This window comes from Priapulus caudatus, unplaced genomic scaffold (genome assembly GCF_000485595.1).
Source record: "Priapulus caudatus unplaced genomic scaffold, Priapulus_caudatus-5.0.1 Scaffold1063, whole genome shotgun sequence".
Classification (NCBI taxonomy): Eukaryota; Metazoa; Priapulida; class Priapulimorpha; order Priapulimorphida; family Priapulidae; genus Priapulus; species Priapulus caudatus.
In genome coordinates this window covers 52,057-60,486 of record NW_014578124.1, presented here as the reverse complement: position 1 = coordinate 60,486, position 8,430 = coordinate 52,057, and the positions used below count along the sequence as shown (strand labels likewise).

General features: G+C 47.1%; 1 long non-coding RNA gene across 1 annotated transcript in view; it reads left to right on the top strand.

The window, feature by feature from the left end:
- The first annotated feature begins 3,728 nt into the window (after positions 1 to 3,728).
- Positions 3,729 to 8,430, top strand: part of LOC106815208 — a 29,179-nt gene continuing 24,477 nt past the window's right edge. The window contains exon 1 of the long non-coding RNA XR_001394716.1: positions 3,729 to 4,036. This is a non-coding gene — a long non-coding RNA (uncharacterized LOC106815208). The remainder of the gene's footprint in view (positions 4,037 to 8,430) is intronic.

Here is an 8,430-nt window from a genome sequence, read left to right as displayed (position 1 = left end):
ACGTACTGATCGATCGACTGAGAGAGAGACGGAGACCGGCAGAGTGTATCGAGATGGGAGGACGAGATCGGGCAGAGTCTAGCAGAGAGAGGAAGGAGAACCGACACCTTGATCGATCTGACGAGTCGGATGTGAGGGAGAGATTACGAGAGAGAGGGTGACCCTGAGACTGGCGAAATGAGAGGGTGAAGAGTTTGACCGCAGATTCAGAGAGAAATGAGACAGATGAGAGGGAGAAAGACAAGGACGAGAGAGCGCGATTTTGTAGCGCAGAGAGGATGACGAGAGATTGGAGAGAGAGAGCCAGGAGGACCCGGAGAGAGGAGAGGAGAGAGATTTAGGAGCTGAGGGAGATCAGAGAGGAGAGGAGAGAGAGAGATAGAGACCGAGAGAACGGAGAGAAGAGGAGGAGGAGACGGGAGCATGGAAGGCGAGGGGGGAGGGGTGAGGGCGAGGGAAAGAGAGAGAGAGAGAGATGAGAGAGAGAGAGAAGCAGAGAAGAGAGAGAGATTCAGCCGAGCAGAGGAGAGACGGGAGGAGAGTGAGAGCATGAGAGATGAGTAGATACGACGACGAGCAGAAATCCTTGATGAGAGAGAGAGAGAGCAGAGAAAGAGAGAAAGACCCTTGAGAGAGAGAGCAGAGAGAGAGAGAGAGACGGAGACGACGTCAGCGGGACGAAGAGAGAGAGAGAGAGAGAAAGAGAGCAAGAGAAGAGAGAGGAGAGAGAGAGCAGAGAGAGCAGAGAAGAGAGAGCGCGTAAAATAGGGTTAAAAGTGCTGACAGGAGATGGAGAAATTAATCTGAGAAGCAGCACGATTCGAGCAGCCGAAAGCAAAGCAGAGATACATTAAGATGGAGATGGACGAAAGAGATAAATTTAGCGAGACGGGGGGGGGGAAGCAGCGAAACGCGTAAAATAAAGACGGGTGAGCGAAAGAATACATGCATGACTAAAAAAAACACTTCAGCGCCCCAGATCGGAAAACGAATCAAACAAGCTTATAGATAAGACGCTAGTTATTTATCTTTGTCCCACATCTCAGCGTGAATTATGTACGCTGCGCATGCCTAATGGCCTATTGACTCGGCCGCTGACAAAGCCCGCGCTTGCCGCTATTCGTGCAGTGAGCAGTGTACGTAGACGCCTCCTTTCCCCACCCGCACTACTTCGCTGTTTCAATATTCACATCGCAAAACACAAGTTACAATAATATATTTCGCTTAATCGCTCTATTATGGATCGCGCTCATTTCGTTTCTATTATGCCAACCGCGGATGATGCGCAGAAGTGAGAAAATGTCTGGTCGAGGTGGGCGGCAGAGGGGCGAAAGACATCACGGCCGCGAAATCATAAAAGGCCAAAGTCGCCGGAGCGAGGAGTGGGCTGCTGGAATAGAGCGTGACTTACAGACAATACAACAATTAGTGTGTACGGGTCAATACAATTAATATTAATACGATACAATAGAAGGTAAAAATCCATGGGTGGATGTGATAGCGCCGTAACAAGCATAATAGCAATGTTCAAAGGCCTTGAGCAGCGAGCGGCAAGGTTATCACGAGAGGCACCTATAGGGTGGTCTCTTCGCACTTGCGAGCACGTGTTATCCCTGGCAGGTAGAGCAGTGGCGGCCCACGAATTGGGTTTATTTAATGCGCTGTCACATTTGAGGCGAGCCAGCTCAGCATCGATAGGGTGTGGATTGATGGCAGGAAGAGGACGGAAGGAGGAGGAAGGGGGAGGCACCAGCTGTCGCTACTGTGTAACACCACGCTACAACGGCTGTGACTGCTGCTGTGCGTGTATGTGTTGTGCTGTTGTGTGGGTTCTGCAGTGTGAATGTTGCTTGTGTGTGTGTGTGTGTGTGGCGCTGTGTGTGTAGTCGACTGTGTGCTGCGTGTTATGTGTGTGTGCTGTGTGTGTGTGTGTGTGTTGATGTGGCCTCTGGCACTGTGTGTGTTTGTGTGTCGTGTGTGTGTCGTGTCCTGTGTGTGTGTATGCTGCTGGTGTGGACGGGGGGGCGGGTGCATGCTGTGTACGTGCGGCGTGCAGTGTGTGTGTTGTTCGTGTGTGTGGCGATGTGTGTGTGTGTGGTGTGTGTGTGGGTGTGTGTGTGTGGTGCGGTGCGGTGCTGTGTGGGGCGCGTGTGGTGTGTCGTGTGTGTGTGTTGTTTGTACTGGTGCTGTGTGTGATAGGGTGCTGCGCCGTGTGCCTATGGTGTGTGTGTGTGCTGTGTGTGCTGTGTGTGTGTGCTGTGTGGTGCGTGCGTGGGCGTGTAGCAGCGCGTTGTGCGTCGTCGGCGCGTGAGTGCGAGCGCGTGAAGTGTTGTGTGTCGTGTTGTGCGCGCGCGCGTGCGCTCGTACGTGTGCGTGCGACGGCCGACACGCACCTCGGCGGACGTGCCATGTCGTTGTTGCTGCGCGGACCACGGTGAGCGTGCTGTGGTGCTGTGTCTGATTCAAGTATCCAGCTCATGCCTACGCATACGCGAGCAGTTGGAGTTTGATTCGTTAAACACACTGGCCGATCATTTCTCAACTTCTCCCTCCACCACAAAATAATCAATAGACTTTTTCGCTGTAACCAGCGTAAATACTGTGGAGTTAATATGAACATTAAGTTCACCCGTCCATCCCATCCATCCCCGTCCACACACACGGCAAGCAGTTATGTATGCGCTATATATATATATATATATATACTATATATATATATATATATATATTAGAGAGAGAGAGAGCTGAGACGAGAGGGACTGAGAGAGAGACGAGAGAGAGAAAAGGAGAAAAGAGAGCATAGAGGATGAGGAAAGAGAAGAGGAGAGAGAGTTATTTATATATAGATAGATATTATAAGGATTATTCTATAATTACTTATATATATAACCCAGTGATTGGCGTAGCAACAACAACGTTTGACATTAAAATCACGTATGTGACCCATAGCCTGTATGCTTTGCTAGCACGCCCAACGCAGTTTCCTTAGTACAGTAGTCATTAGTAATGATCGCTACTTCGTTATTGCGTATTTAATGTATTTAGGTTTCGTCGTCGACCTTGGGTGTCGCCTACAGTCACACTACTCTGTGCTCCGCCTGAAACCGACGTCCTGTCACGCCTGGTGTATGCCCACCATGCAGGTTTCTATAGATGAGACGTAGGCTAAAGCCCGTGCTAGGTTGAAACAGCGCGTGTATAATTAAATTCGTAAGATTCGGTTCTCCTTGCCAGCGTAGCTAGCGCACGCGTCTGCTAGCGCGCCGCGAAATCGTCTGCTCTCTCTCTCTCTCTCATCTATCTCTTCTCTCTTCTCTCTCTCTCTACTCTCTCTCTCTCTCCTCGCTCTCTCTCTCTCTCTCTCTCTCTCTCGCTCTCTCTTTCTGCTCTACTCTCTCTCTCTCTCCTCCTCTCTTCCGGCGCCCCCGCTCTCTCCTCGCGCATACCTCAGTATGTTTGGGTATGTGTGGTATATATATATATATATATATACTATATATGTTTATAGTTATATATATATATATATATATATATATATATATCATATATGATCTCGCGCAATTGTTGTCGCTCGATTGCGCGAGTTATCATAAACATCCGTCAGGTGTCGCATCATCGCCTCATCGCCGCGACTGGTGCCAATAGATCGAGGAGGCGGAGCGATTGTTTTGACGTCATCGTCGGTGAATCGCGCGACTAGCGGGCGTGTGCTGTAAGCTGGCTACGGCGACCTCCTACGCGCAGGTCTGCAATATAAACCCACTGAGCAAGTCTCCACGTATCCGATAGCGAACGAGAACGAACGAGAGAGCGCGAGCGAGGAAGAAAGATAGATATACACCAGGAGCCAGCGGGAGGCAGAGCTCAGTACCGTCACTGAACGCGAAGAAGAGCGGTACCGAGCGAGATCACGAGAGAGAGAGAGAGAAAAAGAGAGAAAGGAAGCAAGAGAGAGAGAGAGATTTCATCACACGGTATTTGACGCTGGTAACATCAACGCTTACCCCGGAGCGTAGATCGGAAATCTGATACACAGGTAGGATGCGATAATTAGTATTGCAATAATTAGTATTGCAGTGATATTAATGAATAATTATTACTTTATTAATGCGCGACGCTAGTTACGTATGCCGCTCGTATATTTTCTCGTTCGGTATAAGTACCTAAGAAGCCCTACCGGGCTATGGTGAAGTTAGCTTCAACTTAAGACTAAGTTGACGCTAACTTACGGAAAAGCTGGGTTTAAGCTTTATCTAGCTAATATATATGCTGAAGCTAAGGTGCGCCAAGTTGAACTTAGCATTAACTTAAAGCTTTGTCAGAGTTGTTTTTCCGGAAAGTTAGTCCTATCTTGAACTCAAGTTGAGCTGGGTTTACACTACCGACTTTATGTTGTCAAATTAGCGAATTGGACTAATTTCCAATTTCGAATTTCCAACAGATTTATACTGATCTATGATCTATACTGATCTATAATTTATTTTTAATATCTTATGTAGTGCTTATTGACGATATATTTATGATTAGAAGATTTCTTGCTGATATTAGCGTATAATATTATGTGTTTGCGACGAGTCAACAGAGTTATGTCGTTATGGCAACGAAAACGCGTTGGTCGACAAATAATCAAATAGGCATTTAGCAATCAAATAATAGGCATCAAACGGTTCGTGTCAGAGGGATGCGATACGCGCAATCGTTAGTGTCGTTTTACGTTGCCATATCATTTGGGAAATCGTCGGTGTTGATCTCTATGTGTGTTGTGTGTGTGGTTTGCCTTCCTCATCGTTGTCATTATCGGCAACGTCGTCGTAGTCGTCATCAACATCATCATCATCGTTATTATTATCATCATCATCGGTGTGTGTTATGTGTGTGTGTGTGGTGTGTGTGTGAATGTGTGTGTGTGTGTGTGTTGTGTGTGTGTTTTGTGTGTGTGTTGTGTGTTGTGTGTGTGTGTGTGTGTGTGTTGTGTGTCTGTGTGTGTGTGTTATGTGTGTGGGGGGGGTGGCACTGTGGTGTGACGTGTGTAGTGTGTGATGTGTGTGGTGTGTGTGTGTGTGTGTGTTGTGTGTGTGTGTGGTGTGGTGTGTGCTGTGTGTGTGTTGTGTGTGGTGTGGTGCGGTGTGGATTGTGCTGTGTGTGTGTGTGTGTGGTGCTGTGTGTTGTGGTGTGTTGTGTCTGTGTGTGTGTGGAGTGTGGGTGTCGTACTGTTGTGTGTGTGTGTGTTGTGTGTGTGTGTGTGTGTGTGTGTGCGTGCGTCGCGTGTGCGTGTGTGCGCGTGAGTGGCTGAGCGCGTGAAGTGTGTGTGTGTGTCGTGTGTGCGCGCTGGCGCGTGGGCGTTGGTGTGGTGCGTGCCGGTGCGTCGTGGCGCAGTGTGGTGTGCGCGCAGGTCGCGTGGTGTGTGTTGTATTCAAGGTAGCTCAGCTGCATCGGCCTACCCGATACCGCGAGCAGTGGAGATTGATCGTTACACGACACTGGCGATCATTCTTCTAACTTCTCCTCGCACCCAAGATACATCAAAGCTTTTTCGCTGTGATACCAGCGTAAATTACTCGTGCGTTAATATGAACCATTAGTTCAGCCGTCATCCATCATCCCCGCCACACGGCGCCGGCACACACGGGCAAGCAGTTATGATAGGCTATATATATATGTATATATAGAGTATTATATATATATATATATATACTATATATATGAGACGAGAGAGAGGAGAGAGAGAGAGAGCAGAGAGAGAGAGAGAGTATTTATATATCGCTAGGATATTATAAGAGATTTGTATATAATAGTATATAGTATACCCAGGATTGCGTAGTAACATACAACGTGAATTAATATCACGTATGGTGGACGCTGAGCTTGTTATGTTTGCTTAGCAGCAAGCAGTTTCGGCGTTAAGTACATTAGTCATGTAGTCATTAGTAATGATCGTACTTCGTATTGCGTTTTAATGTTTAGCGTTTCGTGTCGACCTGTGGGGTTGTCGCTAAGCTCACACTACTCTGTTGTGCCCTCGCTGAACCGAGTCTGTCACGCCGTGTGTATGCACGTGCAGGGTTCTTATGAGAGGACGTTGGTGGTAAACCCGTGTAGTTGAACGCGCGATGTAAATAAAGTGTTCGGTAGATTCGGTTCTCTCTGCAGGGCGGTAGCTAGGGCCGCATCGCGTTACCTGCTCAGGCGCGCGCAAAATGTCCTGGCTGCTCATCTCTCTCTGCGTTGCTCTCTCGTCTCTCTCTTCTCTCATCTCATCTCTCTCTCATTCTCTCTCCTCTCTCTCTGGCTCTCTCGGCTCTCTCTCTCCTCTCTCTCGCATCTCTCTTCTACTCTCGTCATCTCTCTCTCGGGCTCTCTCCTTCTCTCTCGTCGTGGCGCCCCCGCTCTGCTCCCCTCGCGATATATGTATGTTTGTATGTGTGTATATAGTATGTATATATATATATATATGTTTCATATATATATATAATATCCTTGTGTGTGTGTGTGTGTGTGTGTGTGTGTGTGTGTGTGTGTGTGTGTGTGTGTGCAGTTATTAATGTAAAATAATGTTTGTGCGGAATTTCCCCGAAAAAAACTGTTAGCTTCCACATGTTCTCTAATATGAGCCGCGTTAGCGTCAGCTGTAACCAATTAGTCGGACAATTAGTTTATCCACGTGTATTGATGCCTCTTCTTACTACTTATTTAAAAAACAAATATGTTCGAAATGAGCCCTGCCCTCCCATTTATCAAATACTTTATGTAAAATTTATTTATATTCGCATTAAGTTTCGTGATCATGCAACTAAACTTTACCTGAATAAGATCTATCACCATATCATTCAATTATATTATGCGGACAAGTCGTGTCAATCTATTACCGAGAGAGGGCGCGACGAGGTGTGTTTGCTGACTGCAGCGAGCCAGCTCAGAGCTCCATATATAGTCGCTTGTGGCTAGAAGAGATTTATGTGTTAGTGAAATTCACAGAGAGAGGGGGCGCCAGGGTGTGAGAGACAAAGCGAAAGACAGTTACGGATATATAGACAGAAGAACGTGAGAAATGATGTAAAGGAGCATTTGTCTCCTTTACATCATTTCTCACGTTCTTCTGTAGATTTGAAAGGAGCTAGAAAACCAAATAATACACTGAATGAGCATACAGAGCGCACTAGCCAAGGGGAAAGAGATCGGGTGCAATAAGGAAAAGAGAGAAGGTGTGAGAGAGAGAGCGCGGCATAGAGCTAGGAAAAGGTAAGGATTGAAACTGGAGGGAGGGAAGATTCGCGAGCGAGATTGGGCCAGAGACGGAAAACGAACGAGAGATAGATAGGTAGAGAGAAATGGTCAGAAAGAACGAGAAAAAGAAAGAAAGAAAGAAAGAGAGCGAATGAGATAGAGGAAGAGCGAGACATAATGAGAAAGAGGGAGGGAGAGAAAGAACGAAAGAGAGAGAAAGAATGAGAGAGAGAGAGAGAGTAGGAGAGAGAGAGAGAAAGAAAGAAAGAAAAAGAGAATGAGAGAGAAAGAAAGGATGGAGAGCGACGTCCGTCTTCACTGCTACTTGGCGTTCATCGGTAAGAACCACTCAGCGTTAGTTGTCATCAACAAGAGATCGACACAATTCAAAAACATCGGCAATGCAGATTTTCTTCTCGCATCCATTACAAAGGTTGCAACTAATTTCTGAGACACGAGGAGCATAAATGGGATGACTGGTGAATAGCGACCGCCTGCTTGCTCGATGCAGTGCTTGCTCGACATTAAAGTCCGTTATATTGATGATGATGTGTTTGGATATACACCGCTATATTAAGGACTAAAAGAGTGCTTATGAGAGAGAGCGTGTTAGCGAGAGCGAGAGAGGGAGAGGGAGAGAGAGAAAGGGAGAGAGAGAGCGAGAGAGAGAGAGAGAGAGAGAGCGCGCGCGCGAGAGAGAAAGAGAGAGAGAGAGATCGGGAGAGAGAGAGAAAGAGACAGAGAGAGAGAAAGAGAGAGAGAGAGAGATGCTAATGTTCTCAATTTTCCATCTCTCTCTCCATCTCTCTCTCTCTCCAGAGGGAGAGAGAGAGAGAGGCCACAAACAATCCGAATAGTTCCGATATGAATGATGTAATAAATAACGATGATGAGATGTGAGTACGACTACGACGACGCGTTGCGATAATGACAACGATGAGGAGCAACCACACACACAACACTAGCGACAACAGCCAGACATTTCCCAGATGATATGGCACAGTCAGAACGACACTATACGATTTGCGCGCGTGTATTTGCGCATGCCCTGCTGACAAACACCGGGTTTGCTGCCTATTAGTTGATTGCTAAATGCCTATTGATATTTGTCGACCAAGCGCGTTTTCGTTGGCCATAACGACATAACTCTGTTGACTCGCAACGCAAACACCATAATATTATACGCTAATATCGCAAGAATCTTCC